The sequence below is a fragment of the Canis aureus genome, chromosome 12 (genome assembly GCF_053574225.1).
Source record: "Canis aureus isolate CA01 chromosome 12, VMU_Caureus_v.1.0, whole genome shotgun sequence".
Classification (NCBI taxonomy): Eukaryota; Metazoa; Chordata; class Mammalia; order Carnivora; family Canidae; genus Canis; species Canis aureus.
Genome location: NC_135622.1, coordinates 21466729 through 21487006, shown reverse-complemented (window position 1 = coordinate 21487006; position 20278 = coordinate 21466729). Strand labels below are relative to the sequence as shown.

Below are 20278 nucleotides of genomic sequence, written 5' to 3'. Positions count from 1 at the left end.
CACTCACATACACAGATTAAAAAATATATTACCCAGCATTTACCCTTTCTGCATGCTCTGAATCAGTGGAAGATTTGAACGTTCCTATCAGTAAGTCAAGGGAATTAATGTAAAATCCTGGGGCTATCATGACAATGTTGTAATTGTCCCTCGTGACTTTTAGATTTGTGTCAGAAGGCACAAGATGAACTAAAATTCCAATTAAAATAAAGTGTAATAAAGTTCTGTACAAAAGGCTGACTTCATTAAATGCCAGCATTAAATATGTATTTCTTTTAAGAACAAGGCTTTTGGACTTTATGAAGAGAACTTTTTTTTTTTTTTTAATTACTGAATAAACAAGGCAATTTTAGGCATGGAATAGATTTAACTCATTCCAAACCCGAATCCTGAGAATTTCTTAACTTGCTCAGCTATTATAACAAGTCCCTTTAGCAAAGTTCTAATTTTATTTCTCAGACACCTGATTTAAATATTGTTTAGAACAGTAGTTCCAAACTTCGTTGTACATTATTATCACCTGGGGAGATTTTATAACTCCTGATGCCCTGACTGCACCTCACACAAGTATCTACAAGTGGGAGCAAGTCATCAGAAATAGTTAAGGATTCCCAGGTGAATATGATGTACAGCAAAGTTTGAGAAACACTGTTTCAGAATTCTCACACATTTGTGTAGATAGGAATCACCTCACATGTTATCATTAGATTTCTCATTCCCTCTTTCAAAATAGTCTGATTTAGTGGATCTGGTGTGGAGCCTTCCAGGTGATTTGGATACAAGTGATCCAAGAACACAACAAAGAAATGCTGGTATAGAACAAAGAGATACTGAAAAAGTAGTCCTTGGAACCATAGCAACAGGATTAACTGTGAGCTTGTTAGAAATGCAAATGAATAGGCCTCATTGCCACCTACCGAATAAGAATCTCTGAACCTGAGGCATATAAATCTGTTTTCTTTCAAGCTTTCCAACTAGTTCTTATGCACACTAGATGTGAGAACCACTGGTCTAGAACTGACAAAACATAGGGGATAAACAAGAGGTTACTGATCAAGACAGCCACTTAAACCCGAGACTAGATTTGTCAGCTCTTTGACATTGCTCATCATGGTGTTACATACACTGTAGTAAGCTATGGGGAAAGAATGTTAAAAGACAACCTCTAGGGACACCTGGGTGGCTCAGCGGTTGAGTGTCCACCTGGGTTGAGTGTCTGCCTTTGGCTCAGGGTATGATCCCAGAATACTGGGATCAAGTCCCACATCAGGCTCCCTGCATGGAGCCTGCTCTTCCCTCTGCCTATGTCTCTGCCTCTCTCTCTCTCTCTCTCTCTGTCTCTCATAAATAAAAAAATTAAAAAACAATCTTTACATTTGAATTTATAATAAGTACTCAAAAATTACACTACATAAAACTAGTTGGAGAAAAAGGAGCTTTTTCTAAAAATATAGAATGATTAGTGTTAAGTGTTATTTAGTCATACCATTTGAGATAGAGAAGATAAGACAGAGGAGCAGGGTCATTATATTCTCTACTGTGAATTGGTCCTTTTTTCTCAGATACTTCTCTAAATTTGGATTACCTGTTTTACCAAAGAATGGTAAATTGGAGAAAATTGCTTATTAAGAGTTATTATAATATAGAAAAGTTTTGTCTCTGAGGAATGATGACAATCCAGATGAAGCCAATTAGAAAAGCAGTACTTAATATAGGGGACGGAACTAGCATCAAAGGCGTGTCGCAAAATGAATCTCGCTGTCTAAGCCAACACAAGTTCTGGCAATAAGAGTCTTCCAACAATTGTGATAACTGAAATGTGGTATGAGGCGGGGTCAGTGGTATTTTTGGAGCAGGTCCCAGTCATGAATGACATGATAGAGACAGAAGTTAAGCTCTTATTTTGCTATCGAGACTTAGGTAAGGAATCAAAGGTCTAGCCAAATGAATTGAAATTCCCAGCAGTACTTCTCTCGAGAAGAAGAGAGTATTAGAGATAGAAGCCCACATTAGGAAAGCAAGGAGGGGTTATAAGGAGGTCATGCCTTTCTAGGGATGCAGATGTCAAAGATTAATTCCAAATATTCCCAAAACAAATGAACTAGTAAACAAAACTATTTATGACAAGATTAATTCAAAATCCCATTTGGGTCTTTTGAGCTAAATCTCTGGATTTAATTTCAACACCTGTTTCAGAAAAAAGTATTGAAACAAACTCCAAGATTTCCTTCTGCTATGAATAATTCTGTTTATATTCCACCAAATTCTATTTTTAACAAGAGAAGAGACTCCAAGGGAAATAATTCATAGGGAAATAATTGAGATATAAAGGAAATTATAAATAGAAAATGATGGTTTCAAGAATCTATAGTGATTATCGCTCTGTATTTGGGGAGAGAATCAAAAGTGAGGGCTTAAAAAAAAAAAAAAAGTGAGGGCTTTATTAAGTTTTGGATGTACAATTTTTCACAAGGTAAATTCAAAGTTTATTAAAGGGTGTAATAAAGGGTCTGGCTTCTCCCCTTTTTTTTCAGATGTATGACTGCTGCTTTTAAGCCTCATCTTCTTCTTCCCTTTTCCATATCCATATCTACGTAGGATAAGGAGAAAGTTTGCTTGTTTGCCCTCTCGGGCCTGTGGGAAGTTCAAACCTGATAAAAATCCCAGCCCATGCACACACGCTAGCCACTATCAAAGCTGGGTCCACTCCCTCTGCCTTGCTCAAGTCAGCTGAAACCTGTTGGTGCCTCCCTGCTCTCTCCAGGAGTTCCTTCTGTAAGTAAAAAAAAAAAAAAAAAAAAAAAAAAATTCAGAACCTTTTGTTGTTTAGTGTCATTGGTCTTGTCATACAAACCAGATTTTGTATCTTTTTCTCATGAAATGTACAAAACTTTGGTGCTGTTTGGGTAGGATGTCTAACTGATGACCACCACAAGCAGGGATCTTTCTTTTGCTTTGGTTTGCTAACTGGCTTTACTGCTGGCAGGTGAGCAATAATTTTGAGCTGCTAGCATGCTCTTTGAGCTAGGTTGCTGCCTGCTGGTAAATTTGTGCTTTGAAATGGGCTGTTTTGTGCTGTATTTCCTGAATTCTACAGAGCCTCTGTTATATAGTAATTATGAGATTGAAGCCCTCCTTAAAGTGTCCCTGAGTTGTGTGTCTCAGCTGAATGATTGTGTATTTTGGTTCCAGCATAAGTAGTAACAAATGCTAGCCCAAGAAGAATGACTTTCACCCTATGACCCTCAGTTTTATGTCTCAACCCAGCATTGGCCTCTGTTGGATAGAGGACTTAGGGGAAAGACTCATATCCTGCACCATATCTAGACCCACTTGCATGGAGGAAAAGTTGTTACTGTGGAGCATGTTGAAGTCTATACTCCTAAAATCAGATGACTTACTAGGACCTCACAAAACTTGTTTGCTGGTGCTGCTGTTGCCTGGGCTTCTAAGGAAACATAAATTCTCATCTCCAGAGTCCTGAGGAAAAATATGTACGGTATGCATTGAGCAGAGCCAAGGGGTTAATCATCCACTGTGTTGGGGGAGACCTCTAACTCTGGTGGTACTGATTTGAGGTACTCTGGAGAAATAAACTTATGATCAGGGTAGAAAGGATCCTCCAAAATATATCCAGTAACCACAAGAAAGCCGGAAGGAAGGAAACATGGATACAGGGCAAGAAAAAAAAGTTCACAATTGACCCAATTGGAAATCCAGAATTGACCCCAAAACAATTTATACAGCAAGAAGATGAGAGTGCTGATTGGCTTTTATCCCTCCAGATCACAGATCCTGAATTAACTTTAACATCTCCTAAAATGTATCAACTGGCAAACCTGCATGCTGTAATCGAGGGTGGAGCTCAAATTAGAGTTATACTTGGGTATCCCACTAAATTTAAATAAGGTATCTTAGGGGAATTACTGAATATAAAATAAAGGATGGATGGTTATGTTTCACCTTAACCATCAGAATAATTGCCTTGCCTAAATTTCCCATGATATTTCAGGTACCCAGTACCCTGAAATATTCCAAAGTAATCATGGTTGCTCTGGCCCAGTGAGTAATAAAATATATTTTAATTTAAAATTAAATGTCTTTGGAACTTACATACGACCTTGACAAAAATGATAACTGGTAGACCAGTCCCCCTTCCTCAAGTAAAATAGTTAACACGTCTCAATGTAAATTAAAATAGATTTTCAAGATTGAAACCCATTTATACAAGAACTATTTTAGTGAAGGGATGATTATCCTCACTGTTTTTCCCTTTAACTGCCAATTTGGCCTGTTCTTTTCTTTTCTTTTTTTTTTTTTTTTAAGATTTAACTTATTTATTCATGAGAGACACAGAGAGAGAGAGAGAGAGAGAGAGAGAGAGGCAGAGACTCAGGCAGAGGGAGAAGCAGGCTCCATGCAGGGAGCCCAATGTGGGACTCGATCCTGGGATCCTAGGATCAGGCCCTGGGCTGAAGGCGGTGCTAAACCGCTGAGCCACCCAGGCTGCCCAGTTTGGCCTGTTCTTAAACTTGAAAGGGGTGGATGGTAGATATTGCAACCTTAATGCTGTTGTCCCACCAATATAATAATAATTCACTTAATCCAAACAGCAATGGGTATATATTTTTCCTATTGTAGACTTGGCTAAGATGTTCTGTCCAATGCCTATTTCAACAGCCTCTCAGGCAGTTTGCCTTTCAGTGTGACACAGTATACCTTCTCATGAGGTACCACTCATGGCTATGCCATTACACATGATCTTTCTAGACAAGATCTTAACCACGTCCAACTTTCCCTAGGAGCGCAAGTATGAAATCACACTGATGATAGCCTCCTCTGAGGAAATCCATTTGATGCACTCATTCAGAACATACAAATACTCACTAAGGAGCTTACAAAAAAGGGGATAAGCTATTGCCTCATATGCAGTGCACGGTCCTGCCACATCAGTTTAATTTTGGAAAATAACTTGGTAAAACAGGGGACATTCATTCCTGATAATGGTAAGGAAAAGCTACCAACTCTTTCAGCTTCCACAACATTAAAACAAGCCCAACACTTTTAAAAACTTTTTTTGGATTGTAAGTAAAATTTGAAAATTTAAAAATGGATTTTTGCAGATCTGATTAGGATGTTATTTGCAAATTGTGCCACCCTGAAGGGGCCCCCCTCCAACAGAAGGCTCCAAATTGCAATGGTACATGGACTCCCATCAGTGCCTCCTATAAACTCCTTCACTTTAGAAGGCTTAGAAACAATTTCTGTTCATATGTCCTGGAGTCTCTAGATGACCCATAGTGGCCATACATTGCCCACAGGCTTCTGATACAAGAGTCTCCCCAACCATCCCCATGCTATATGGCATTAGCGTAGTTGTAACTGGCTATGTACTGGCTTTCCTGGAAATAGAGGCTCTCATAGTCCCTGAGCCTGTGACACTCTCTATAATGACTTGAATTTCATGAATACCCTTTCATTTCAGCACTGATTTGCGATACCTCCTATATTGGATACTATATTTCCATATATATCTGGATCCATGTTTTACTTTTTTTTTTAAGATTTTTATTTATTTATTTGACACAGAGAGCACAAGAAGGGGGAGCAGCAAAAGGAGAGGGAGAAGCAGGCTTTCTGCTGAGCTGGGAGCCCCACTTGGGCCTCCATCCCAACACCCTGGGATCATGACCTGACCTGAAGAACATTCAACTGACTGAGCCACCCAGGCACCCCATGGATCTATGTTTGGACTTTATTTTTTCTATTGAATTTATCTATTCATGGCTAATGCCAGTTAGAGTTAATTACTGAAGCATTGTAGCACACTTATTGCTTAATACTAATTAGGGTTATACCCATTCTATTTCTGACTCCCAGTTAATACTAGGGCTTATCCTAGCTCCAAATCTCTTCCTTTCATAGGTGAAATCATTTCTCTACTCCCATGTGATGATCCCTACATTGAGTCTCTAGGATAATTTTGTGAAGGATTAGACTCCCACCACCAAACATACTTGACAGCGACCACTTATATTATTAAGTGCCTATTTGTTCCATCTTACTGGTATGCCTATTAGACCAAGAACTGTTTCTAAGAATATGTCACCACAGTATCTTTGGCTACTGTACTTAATCTACTTTACTTCATTTCTTTTAACTGCCTGCTGCTGGATGTTTCTATCAACGTAGCCTTCATCTGTCTCTAATCTTCAGTACCCAATGTTCCCAGTCTAGCAAAATTCAAAGAGGACCAAGCCCTTACTATGAACTTATTCCTGCAGGTGTATATTGGGGCACTCACTACTGTGATTTAAGTTGTACAAAGCTCTCATATCCTATCACCTAGAAGGGATATACAAACAAATAATATATATGTGAAAACTAATACTTTTAGAATATCAAAAGAATTTCAGAACAACTTCTTTGGAGATTTCTTTATTTCTTAAGACTCTTAACAGGAGTTAAAATGTTTATATTTCACAATAAAGTTTCCTAGTTGTATTTTTTAATTGCATTTTATCTCTTATTCAAGTCTTGGCTGAGCTTCAAAGTTTACTAATTTGCAGTTGGTGTCCTAATCATTAGTGCACTTTGCTTAGCCTCTCCAGAAGGAAGTCATTTCTTCACATGTGGTCAGGTTCTCTTTTAAGGTAAATATGTCAGGTGTACATGAGTGAGAAAAACCCCAAATATTATTTTTAATTGGAGCCAAGTAATCTCAGCAGCTGTTTATTTTATTTGTTTATTTTTAATTAGAACAAGGAAATAAAATTCCATTTGTTCAAAGTTAGTCTTAATTGCACTTTCTCTAAATTTATTTTCCTTGATTTTATTTTCCTGCAGTTAAGTAGTTTGTGATAATACACAGTGGTATTGTTGGCTTTTATCTGCTGCCTACAGTTTAGTTTTATACATGACTTTTACATTCAGGGATTTGAATTTTGTTTTATGGGTATTTATTTTGCTGCTGTTTTTCACTGACTGAAAAATCTCCGCACATTTATTGTTTAAGGTAACATATGGAAACACCTAGCTTACTATGATGCAGCTTCTCTTATCATGTATCACTTTTCCTTTCCCCTATCTTTTTCTGCCATACAATAGGCTTGAGTGAATAGCAGCCAACATCACTGGGTTCAGGTGGGACGTCTCAGGCAGATGGATCATAGATATCCCATTCTCCTGGGCACCCACAGGGAGAAATGCTCTTGGTTTGGAATATAGTTTAATGTATCCATATAGTGCTACAGTTGCAGAAGAGGTTTCCATGTAACCACTGACCATTTTGCCCTTAATCCCAGTCTAATACTACATGATATTGGTTGATGTACAACTGAGCCTATTACAAAACATTCACCAGTGTACATAGTGTGTTCCTCTCTCCCAACAGACAATTTAAATACAACTCTTCAAGGAATTCTCAAAAAATAATGGTTGCGTCATCTCTGTTTATTAATATACTTAATTTCTTTTTGGTCCTGTGTCATCACATCTTACATTTAATGCAGTTACTTCAATGCAATGAGGACCTAAAGACACCAGGATAATTGGTAAGATCACAAGCTTTATAGTGAGGCAGAAATGGCTCCCATCTGAGTCATAGCACTTAAGATCCATGTGACTTTGAACAAATTACTTAAACCTTCTGAAGTCTAATATTATCATCCATAAAATAGGAATATAGTGCAATCCTACTTGTGTTAAGAAGATTATATATGAGTGATTTTAAAAATTTTCTTCTCAGCAGAATACTTTCTAAAAATGAAATTATGCATAGAACTTATATGCAGAAGACCAATACGAAAAATAGATTTTAAAAATGGAGTATTTTGGCAAAAATTTGATGTTGTTGAATCATTTGTTAAAATCTTTAAGAAAGACAACATAGGATAATTTCTTAGGAAGCTGTGAGAGTTTCTAATAAGCCAGACTTCAGTTTATTCCCTCAAGACACTTCTGCTGAATGTCACAGCTTTTGTTTGTCATTTTAACATGAGCTGGGGGTCAGTGGTGAATTGGACAGAGAAAATTCATCCCCCCCCCCCCCCCAGGGATTTTACAGTCTAGTAGGGCAAATGACAATTGACAGATAAATATATTTATGAAACCTATCTGGGAGTAGTAGGTTTTTTGATGAAAACAAAATGATGTACTAGAGGAGCAAAAAGTTCATTTCTGAAAGGATGGTAAGATAAGGCTTTAGGAGATAACATTTGAACAGGAGCATCCTTAACGTGAGGGAATTATGTTTATATGTGGCAAAAGAACACTGTCAATATTTGGGGAAAGAATATTCAAAATAAAAGAACAATGACTCATGTGCTGAGGCAGAATCATTGTTGACCCATTTGAGGAAAAGCAAGGACATTGATGTGGCAGGAGAGAAGGAAAGTAGGGAGAAGTGACAGAAAACATAATCAGTTAAAGGCCATACCAGGTAGTGTCTTTATAAATTATGGTAAGGGATTATTAGGATTTAATGCTGGATGAGATGAAACCCCATTGAGGGAAGTGAGAGGTGGTATGATCAGACTCATGGGTTTGGAGGATTAATAGCTTGTCTGAGAAGAGTCTGCTGAACACAGAATAGAAGCAGGAGTATAAGAGACAGGAATTGATTTGGGCCAGTGTGCTTGCACTGCAGAGCTGTGGAGTGACATGATTTGAGACATATTTTGAAGGAAGAACCAACAGATGGATGGGGTATGAGCTCCAGAATTTGGAGTCCATAGGAAAGAGAACTGAGCAATGGTGGGGAAAAGTCACAGTCTTTTTCTCCAGCGTTACTGCAAGGAGAGTTTAGGAAAGAGAACATTTAGAAATTCTTCTACGTGTTGCCATGTGATACCCATAAGGAAGTGAGTCATCGAAGAAAAGTTAAATATTAAGGCATCAATCTCCATGTGACTGTAGTTATGTATGCCTTGAAGGGAAGGCATGGAGACAGGAAAAGAGATAATATGGCCATTTGCCATCATTTATTTCACGTCACTTCAGTACAGTGGTATCTCCAGAGTTTTTGTTTTTTAGAGTCAGTGGTCTTGTTGGATGTGATGATGTAGGGAGTGGATGAAAAACTATGATATGTCAAACAATATAATATTTTCTCACAGTCAAAACCAACAAACTACAGCAGCATGTGGGGACATAGACTTTACTGGTGCAGTGTTAAGGGAGAAAAGTAAGTCTCAAAATAACCCATAAGTATGATACCTTTTTTTCATAAAGTTAAAAACCAATAAGTAAGCTTCTGAATACTGAAGTGGAAATGTAATTTAAAATAAAATCAAATTTAAAAACAAAAGAACAATGAACACAGGTTTTAAGATGTGAACCCTGTGAGTTTGGGGAGGCAGGGGAAGATATGTTGGTAGAAGGGATGTGATTCAGTGCAGGTGACTGTTAAGGTCCTAGCTTTTGTTTGGGATGGTGGGTCCATGAATGATTATTACATATTTTAAATACCTAACCATATATCTTAAAAACTTAGAGAGTAGGGTACCCATGGGCCAAAGGATAGAATATTTCATGGATCAAAGATTATGATTTATCCAAGTCAATTCAAGGGCCTTTATAGAAAACAAATAACATGTTCTCCATAACAGCAGAATCCTAACACTTATTTATACAGGTCTATTTATGAAATACTATTGATATGCCCATTCAAAATTCATACACATGATGCTTTAAAACTTATATTCTTTTACATAGTGACTTATAAATTATAAATAATTTGTATATTAGAATTATCTCATTTGTGTGCTATAGAATTCTCACTTTAACAAGTACTTTACATATTATATATACCTCAAAATAGTTATTTTAAAATAAAAGAAATATATTATTCTTAATATTAAAAATGTGCTAATAATAGATCATAAATTATATAAATACATATGTTATATAGGGAAAACTATATAATTAAAATGGTTTATTATTTTTTGAAAATTTTTATCTGATCTGTTAAATTACTTTCAATTGAATATATGGTTCTAAGCCCAATATATTGTGATACTTCATCTTAATAGCTATATACCTGAAAATCTACCTCGTGATGAAAATGAAGAATCAAATGGGAAAATTTGTCACTGGTTCATGTTATGGACCAAATTTTGCAGTCTTGTCTACCAACTATGCAAGGGCTTATTGCTGTTGAAATTCAATATGCAAACTTCTCTTATTATACGGAGTTGTTCTTGAAAAAAATTAAAAGCTTCCATCTTTTATTTTGACACAAATTGAAAATTCTACTTCCAAGTTCTTTGAGAGGGCAAGTTTGAAAAAAATTTTAATTTTTGTATGTGTGTATATGTGTGTGCATGCATAGTTTTCAGAGACAAAAATCACATAACAAGGGAGATATTTCCAATTATTTTAATCTTTTCCATGTTGAAAAATTTAGTTTTATTTATAATTTTATAACATCTTTATCTTCGAAGGGTATATTTTGGCTTCTCTTTAAAAATGCAGTCAGATAGATATTAAAAATACCTATCATGTAAAGGTACAGCAAAGTTGGTATACTCCTTTTTAAAAACACATAACTTTTTAAGCTCAGCAACTATATAGAAGTTAAGTAGTAAACTCATGTGTGGAATAAATGATTTTTTAAGTCAAGCACTGTGCTTTGCCTATGAAGGACCTACAGGGCCATCTCCAAGATGTCCCCCATTGAGTTTGTAAGACTTGTTTATCTGGTCCTAGCCTCCTTTCTAAGCCATACTTGGAGCCTTTCCTCTCTTGTATATGTACCATGTATCTAAACTTTCCCCACCTTATTTTTCTGAACATGGTAAACTCTTGGTAGCTCCTTTTCTCTAGAATACTCTCACTGATTTACCAACATTCGGATTACATGACACCAATTCTTTGAAATCTTTCTTTAATTAAGTTCCTATGAAGATTCAATCTTTCCTGGTGGTCTATGTATTCACAGTTACTGCTAATCTCCAAGATAGTACATATCATAATATATTATAGTTATCAGTCCATATGGCTGCTTCCCCTGCCAATACAATCCAGAGAAACTAAAATTTACTAAAACATGAACCAATTTTATTTAACTCTATACTTCTACAGCATCTGGCACATAGAAAGAGTTCAATAAATCCTTATTACATGGTGAGTGAATGAATGAATGGATATACAAGTGTTTAAATAAATAAGTGAATGGTTAAATGGAATGAAATGAAGGAACATTAAATTGCAGGGAAAATTCTGGTACAGTAATATCATTTTAGCAAGTTTGGGCACTGAATCTATTTGGATTGTGAAAATGGTATCAATCAATACCTGCTTTATAGTCATTCCTAGATTATTTCAATAAGCAAACTAAATATTCTGTCTTATTCTAACTTCTTATCAATACATGTTGAATAGAATCATCTTGTGATTAACCCTGAGAATTGAAAAACTAAATGATGATGGGAAAAATTAGTGCTAGGTTTAGTAAGGATATAATATACATAAAACAAGGACACTGATATCTAGGAGATATTATTCTTGGAGGAAAGATCCAGAAAGCACCTGGTTAGCAACAATCAAGTCAAAACATGCCTAACACATGTCCCAAGAAAGCTGAAAAAAGGAAATAGGAATAGGAATACCCAGCTTCCGATTTTTTTTAAGATTGTATTTATTTATTTGATAGTAAGCACGAATGTTCACAAGCAGAATAAGTGGCAGAGGGAGTGGGAGAGGGAGAAGCAGGCTCCCAGCTGAGCAGGAGTCCCAATGTGGAGCTTGATCCTAGGACCCTGAGATCATGACCTGACCTGAAGGAAGCTGCTTATCTGACTGAGCCACCCAGGCTCCCCTGCCTTCTGATTTTTTATGACCGAATTTTTAAAAGGGCTTCATAAATTTAAAAACACCATCAATTGCAAGAAAAACAAACAAACAAAAAAACAAAAAAAAAAAACAAAAAAAAGGAAAGAGAGAAAAAAAATGTTCAAAGTGTTATAGGGGAAAAGTTTCAGTAGGCTGGTGGAGATTAAGATCACTTCTCGGGCAGCCCCAGTGGCACAGGTGTTTAGCGCCGCCTGCAGCCTGGGGAGTGATCCTGGAGACATGGGATCGAGTCCCATGTCCAGCTCCCTGCAAGAGGCCTGCTTCTCCCTCGCCTGCTTCTCCCTCTGCCTGTGTCTCTGCCTCTCTCTCTCTCTCTCTCTCATGAATAAATAAATAAATCTTAAAAAAAAATCACTTCTCAAAGGTTCTAGAGAGTAAGTGGATAGCAGTTGAGCTGGGTCTGGAAATATGATTCCCTACCCTATAGCCATACCATAAAGCATCAGAGTTGTGAGGCTTCCTCCATGACAAAACATGATGGATGACAAAGGAGATTTCATTTGGGCCATAATGGCCAACATTTCATTTGGGCCATAATGGCCAACTCATGCCACCGTTTAAGATCCCTTCTAAAGTTAAAAGTCCTGAAGTCCCACACTGTTGCTTTATTGAGAATTATTTAAGGTATTGATTCATCTTCAAAAATGATGGATGATGTTGTGTGCCCAGCCATGACATCTTTTTCTAATTTGATGTATTAAGTAATGGTACATCCAGCCTCATTAAGTGATCACCTTAATTATGACAATGGATAACTATGATCATTAAAGCAATGACATCTGTCACAATCAGCTACGAGTAATTAATAAGTTACAAGATCAAATTTATATCAACTTTGTAATGTTTGGTGATTGAGAGTGAGTAGTGACCCAGCAGGGTTAAGAATATATCTCAGAAGACTTAACGATAAAACATAAGATAGTGTTTGTTCTAGTCTCCATAACATTAATGGAACGAGGTAATTCAGCTCCCAAGGTGGATTTGGTGAGGAAAATATTCATGAACCATCCAAATCAACGGATTCAAACATCCTTTTATTTTCTCCACCAGCAATTTAGATCAAGTGAAAAATCAGAATGTGACATTGGCTGTTTGAATATTAAAGTTTGTTCTACATAACGTGCCACTCCTCGTTGTCTTGTTAGATGTCTCCATTCAACTGCTATCTGTATAAGCAAGTGTGATATGTAGCATCCATGTCTTCCTCTCAGGGCCTGGGCTTCCAGACTGCCTTACCATTGTCCAATATCAAAACTAAACTCCCCTGTCCTGTGTCTCCTGATAGGGCCTGTCTTCTTTTTAAGGTTGTCAAGAACTAATTTGTGGTAATAATGTAATATATTTCTCATATTTTGACAAAACTGACTGGGAACAGTGAACTTACTGTCAAAGATCCAATTATCTTTGAATTCTGAGCTGAACTAGCAAAATAGTGTTCAACAGAAATAAATATAAAGTTCTAAGTTCAGATAACAAACATCAAAAGAAATGATAGATGTCCTATTTCTAGAATCCCTTTCTATTTTGACTACTGGGCAGCTTGCAATCACCTCTATGGTCAGTTCCCCTGATACCATTATTAACTCATCCTTCTGGATGTTTTTGTTTTGTGTCATTTTAAGTTTTATATTTTAAGTTCAAATACAATTTAAATTTTTTCTTTATTTTATAATTCAACATGTTTTGTTATAATTGTCCTCAACGTTTCAGAAGCTGGTGGAATGCAATTGAATACTAATAATAAAATACAGAACTGGAATAACGTGGATTAGCAACTATGCCTATGTAAAAATCACAGAGCTGGGTGTTGTTAGTAAGTTAATGTGAATCCAAGCATGTCTAACTCTTAAAAATTAGTATAAATGATAGTCAAATATATAGATCAGAAGTTATGCTTTCACCATACTCTGTACTAATCAAACCATATTTGAAATATTGAGTTGGAATCTGAAAACCGTATAAAAAGATTTTTTTTTTTTTTAATTTATGATAGTCACAGAGAGAGAGAGAGAGAGGCAGAGACACAGGCAGAGAGAGAAGAAGTCTCCATGCACCGGGAGCCCAACGTGGGATTCAATCCCGGGTCTCCAGGATCGCGCCCTGGGCCAAAGGCAGGCGCCAAACCGCTGCGCCACCCAGGGATCCCTGAAAACCATATAAAAAGAAATCTGTTAACTACGGGTGATAAATTCCTTCTACCAGAGTAGTGTTATGAGGGAAAGGACTACCTTTAATGGCCTTCAAGTCATCTTGGCAACTCTCCCACATATGCCCCTAGAGGGAGTCCTCCATAAAAAGTAAGTGAGGTTCAGAATGCACTGGGGAAAATCCACTGGCTCATCAGTATACGGTATACATTCAGCCCACATATATCTATCTAATATGCTCCTTCATGTATCAGCTTTCTTGTTGCTTTTGAATGTTCATAAAATATTTCAAAAACTTTAAACACAAACAAAAGCATAATATGCATATACATAAATACCAATGGAAATGATTATCCCTGAACTATGGTATTCTCTATAAGTGGAAAATAATTGATCAGCTTTACTCTGGAGAAAGCCATGGTTAAATCCTCTGGACATTGAATGTATGTAAGTAGCAGGTTTGTTTGGTTTTGGTCTGGATTTTGTTTTTAATTAAGAAGAAGCTCAGAATAGGTGAATAGATGGACTAAATATCTTCCAATTTTTCCCCAAATTTAACTTCAGCATATGATAGATTACCATGACTTTTCACTAAACAGTAACTCCCTTTTTTTTTCTATTATCCTTAAAATATGATTTAAATTCTTCCATCTGGTAATCAAAACCTTTTATGATCCTGGCCTCAATGAAATTACTCCATTGTCCATTCTCACCTAATAAAAAACTGGGATAAGAAGAGGCATGTATCCCTTCAATTGTAGAAAGATTAAACAATATAACATAAAGAGAGGACATAGTTATCGAGAAGCAGCTATTCATCATCATCTTCTTTATTATTTTCATCCTCAGATATTCCATCATTTCACAGTTTTTATTGATCTCTTTCCTTATAGCACACACAATTTTAGGCACTGGAGACAGTATTAATGTATTCGTTCTGAATAAATCATAATGTTAATATTATAGATAATTTTAATATTTTGCTATTCTTCACATATAAGAGAGAATGTGAGTCACAAGAAAACCATTGATATTAATGGTTACAAAACAAAAACAAAAACAAAAACAAAAACAAAAAAAAACTCTACTTTGTTTAGTATTCTGAGGTCAATGTCAATATAACTTCTCACAGGGATCCCTGGGTGGCGCAGCGGTTTGGCGCCTGCCTTTGGCCCAGGGCGCGATCCTGGAGACCCGGGATCGAATCCCACGTCGGGCTCCCGGTGCATGGAGCCTGCTTCTCCCTCTGCCTGTGTCTCTGCCTCTCTCTCTCTCTCTGTGACTATCATAAATAAATTAAAAAAAAATATTAAAAAAAAAATATATATATATAACTTCTCACAACTTCCCTCTCTCTCTTTCTCTCTGATCCTGAGCAGTCCTTGGTCCTTGAGAGAGAGAATCACCTTTTAGTCCAGAGCCCAATGACCTATGTTTGCATCCTGGTTCTATCATTGACTAGCAGTGTGATTTAGACAAATTACAAGCTTTCTTTGTGCCTCAGTTTCCTATATTGTAAAATGGGAATTATAATAATGTGTCTCCTTTATAGGGTTGTTGTGAGGATTAATGAAGTAAAATCCTTAAAACAGGTCTTGACATCTAGTGTGTTTGAAAGGGGGTGATGCTGGTGATGATGATGATGATGAAGATGATGATGGCAGTGTGAGAATTTACCTTCAAAATGGTTACCTGCAAGATGTCCCATCATAAAAATCTAATTACATTTACTAGGCTGAGATTGCTGAGACAAAATAATAGCCTTAGACATTAATGGAAAAATTAAAATAAGAACCACAAAAACATGTATACCTCAGGTGAGCCTTTAGTTAAAAATAAATTACTAAAAGCTCTTCTGCCTTCTCCCAATCCCAAAAAGTCAACTAATGAAAGTATATTAGATATCTATTGCTGTGTAAGAAATTAACCCTAAATTTAGCATCCTAGAGGAGAAAATAAACATATTTTCCTAGAGAAAAATGTTTTTCCATAGTTTTTGTGGGACAGGAATTTGGGTATGGCTCAACTGTGTCCTCCAGCTCAGAATGTCCCACAGGTTGCAATCAAGTTGTTAGCCAGGGACACAGCCATCCCAGGGTTCATCTGAAGCAAGATTTGCTTCAAAGCTCACTTAGTAGTTGTTAGCAGAATTTACTTTTCTCAAGGATGTAGGACTGTGAGCCTTAGCTCTTTTCTGGTTGTTGACTGGAAAGCAGGGACCTCTCGTTTAGACTCCTCATAACACAGAACCAGCTTCCATCAGAGCAACCAGAGAGCAAGTGAAGATGAGCAATAGAAGCCTGAATCTGTCATTGTATAATCTTGGAATTGACATCCTTTCACTTTTGTCAAATTCTATTCATTAGAAGTGAGTCACTAGGTTCACCCCACACTCAAGGGGAGGGGATCACACCTTGGTAAGAATAGTAAAGGGGGATCACTGAGGACCATATTAGAAACTGCCTACCACAACTGTATATAAGAGATAATTGGCTCATATGTTGCCTACTATAGAAGGCTTGATATTCTGTGCATACTAATATAACCTGGTCTAGTTTGTAATAAGATGGCCAGGCAACAATCTTTCAGTTGCTCTAGTTAGGAAGGGTGGTGAATATGAAATGTCTATTGTATATTTTTGTTTTTTTTTTTTATATTTTGAGGAGGCTAGAGAAAAGGCATATTTCCGGGTTGGACCACATTCAGAAATGCTCTCTTTTCCCACCAAAAGTCAGAGGATATTATAATATTCTTCCCACTGCTATGTCATAAATCAAACAAAAGAGAGGGAGAGAAGGAAGGAGAGAGAATCAGAACTGATGAGGCATAGAACAGGGAAAACAGCTTGGGAGAAGACCCTTTCAGGGTAATACACAATTGTAGCCAGAAAGCTTCAGAACCTGACAAAAGAGGATCCCAGCATCACTCAGACCTATAAATCAGATAGGGTCTTTAATAGCAATCAGTAAGAATAGTTAGTAAAACATATGGAGCAATTCAATTTGTGACAGACATTGCTCTCACTTTGTTATTTGTAACTCTTTTTCATCTTTATAACAGTCCTGGGTAGGTCCTATTATCATCTTTTTACAGATGAGGAGACTGAGGCATAAATAGGTGAACCAACTTGCACAAGATCCTATAGCATGTTAGTGGCAAAGCTAGTATTTGAACAGAGACATTAGACTCCAGATCTTATATGCCAAACTACTGTTGATGCTGTGCTTAAAATGTGTTGTATCAGTCACCAGTCCTTCCCCTGTTCCTGCAACAAGAACAGCATAGGGCAGAGGTAAAATTAAAAAACAAAACAAAACAAAACAAAACAAAAACATTCAAATAAGCAAAAACAGAGAGGCATTTTCTTAGCTGTGTTTGGACCTAATTTCACCAATTGCCCCTGAAGATGAATACTGCTCAGGTGAGTAGTTTATTGGTATTATACAGGTATAACCAATTTAAATATACAATTTATCATTCTTATTCTATAGAGTGAGTTTGGTTACTCTCAAGTAATTTCTTCATTGACAAATAAATCTCTTATTAATGAAATTTTATCTGGTATTGTAACAAATGAGTGGACAAATCTTGACCATAAAATACTATGTTGTTGTCTCTAGTGGGCAAAACTCCTAATCTGTAATTCATACATAGTGATATTTTTTTAAAAATTATTCTTGCCTTAGTATGTAAACATTATATTTCTTTCTCCCTCTCTTCCTCTCTCTCTCTCTCTCTCTGTCTCTCTCTCTCATACACACACATACATACTTCTCGTTATCTTGCAGGGGAGTGACAAAGGAAATAGGGAATTTGCAAAGTCAAATTATCCCCAAAAAGTGCACTGAATTTTGATTATATTCTTCTAAAATTTATTGAGCATTTGGTATATTCCAGCAAGTGTTCTCTTGATATCCTAGCTCAAACACAGACTTACTTTTACCAGTGAAGGCACTATAGCTCTGATGCTGAAGAAGTTGATCAGCTTTGAAAAGAGATGGTGGCCATGAGATATGTTCATGTCTTTACAAGGTATAACACACACCAGGTGATTTTGAGAAAGAAAGTAACTGAAAAGCAGATTGCTAACCATATAAAAGAGGGTGAGGGCAGGGGAGAATAGAAGAACTGAGTCACCTCACCCAGCTGCTTCTCTTCCTGCTTCCTCTGTTTCCCTTCCTTCCTCATACAAAAGATTACTTGTTCCTTAGGGATTTTCAATTAAACAGGAACATGAATACATTAACCTTTTCTGTTTGCAATGCATCCATCAGAACAGCCTTGGCATGCCTTTGAATTACAGGACTAGGCTCTTAGGGAAGCTACCATGATATCCAGCAAATGCTAGGCAGAAATTTGTCTGGATAAGGCTTGAAGAGTCTATACTATGGTGCATGAATGGAATGACTTATTTTAAAAAGGATTTTCATTAAGTTCAGTTTTTAGTTGGAAAAAAAGTACCAGAACCATATGTTTATTTGATGAACTTTTCACTGGAATGAGATTGTACTAAATAGCCTATATCCATATTTCAACTACAGTACACATGGGTGAAGCTTTCCTTATTTACACAGCAGCTTCATATGTATTATCTCATTATCTTCTCACAACAACCTGAGAAATAGAGAGGAAAAAATGAAAGGAGAATAAAGAAAGTAGTGCTAATTGAGATATATATCAGGCATCATGTTAGGGACAAGTTGTTATGTTGTTGTTTTCAGTAGGTTCCATGCCCAGCATGCAGCCCAACATGGGGTTTGAACTCATGACCCTGAGATTAAGACCTGAGCTGAGATCAAGAATTGGACACTTAACCAGGTATCCTAGGGCAAATATTTTTAATATTCCCATTTTTATAGAAGAGAAAGTCAAGATTTAGTAAAGCTACATTACCAGCTATAGAATCTCTTAAAGTGGGCATATTTTGGGTAGTGAGGGCAGGATAAGCCTTTATTATATAGGTTGTCCTAGACATTGTCGTCTATGTTGGGTTTCTGGCCCTGCATGCAAAGCAGCATTGTTCTCCCCTAATAACCTGACAACTAGAAGTCTCCATGTATTTTCACACGTCACCCATTACAGGTCTGGGAAGAGAGGCATACCTACCACCTCTGTCTCAGAATTGGGACTGCAGCCTGCATTTTCTGACAGAGCTTTCTTTGTTCATATCTGTTGAGGAGCTTTCTTATCTTTTTTGCATTAGCATAAACATGGCTACTGGCTTTGTCATTCTGGAAGAGTTGGGGCCTAGTCCAGAGTCAGAACTTGCAGTGTGTATGTACGTATGAGCAACACCATTTAAAAGTTGCAGTGTGGGAAATCAATGGAGCAGGAAGAGAAAGAAAGTTCTGTACAGGATCATTGCCCTGAGTAAGGAGTTCGAGTGTGCTTCTGGGCAGCAAGGCAGAGTTTGGTTATGGTGTCTGTTAGGGTCCAAGATACCAAGACAAAAAGAATGCAAGAGATTTATTAGGGAAATGCCTATGAAGGTAGAGCCGAAAACAAAGCAGGCAGAGAAAGTCTTCAGACCTGCTTGCAAGTCTCAACTCCTGTGAAGGGATAGAGGGAATGAAGATCGAGTAAGACAAGGCTTGACTACAGAGCAGTTCTGAGAGAGTGATAGCCAGGCAGGCAGTAGGGCCAGACAAAGCTGCCCATCAGAGCAGTCTCCTATCAGGCAGAAATGACTCTACTCTGCCACTGCGGGAAGCAGCCTAGGTATGAATGCTGAAGCAGATCCAGACGGTCAGCCCGAGGGGCTGTCAGCAAACCACACTGCTCCCAGCAGGTTTTCTCTTGAAGGGGATCAGAGCAGGCACCTCATGGCTGCCTCCATCATGCTTCAGAGGGAAGGTCCTCAGAAGAAAGAAGAAAGTAGAAAGGGAATGCCATAGAGACATTGTGTTTATTTAAATAAATAGAAATTGAGGGCTATAAAAGAAGTGCTTAATGGCCACCCTTGTGCAGACAGAGCTATATGCCAAAACCAACCCTTTCTGTTAAATCTGTGCATGCAGGACCAACATTACTTGAAGGTGGAAGATGAAGCGCAATATCAGGAAGCCCAAGAAAGGTAGGAGGCAGGGTAGGGGAACACTGTGCCAAACCAGTTCCTCCACTCGTATCTTTATTTTTATCTTAGTTTTCTGCCTTTTATATACTGAGTTATGTGAGGCCAGGAACCCGATTCCATTCAGGAACATCTTTCATTTTAAATTTATTCATTAATATGCTTATAACTAAAAGTATTTTCCCTAAGTATTTGAGGTAATATATGA

The 20278-nt window shown here is 37.2% G+C and overlaps 1 long non-coding RNA gene across 1 annotated transcript in view; it reads left to right on the top strand.

Annotated features, from left to right (window-relative positions):
• Positions 1-2761, top strand: part of LOC144324638 (uncharacterized) — a 134911-nt gene extending 132150 nt beyond the window's left edge. The window contains exon 5 of the long non-coding RNA XR_013390070.1: positions 2535-2761. This is a non-coding gene — a long non-coding RNA (uncharacterized LOC144324638). The remainder of the gene's footprint in view (positions 1-2534) is intronic.
• The last annotated feature ends 17517 nt before the right edge of the window (positions 2762-20278 follow it).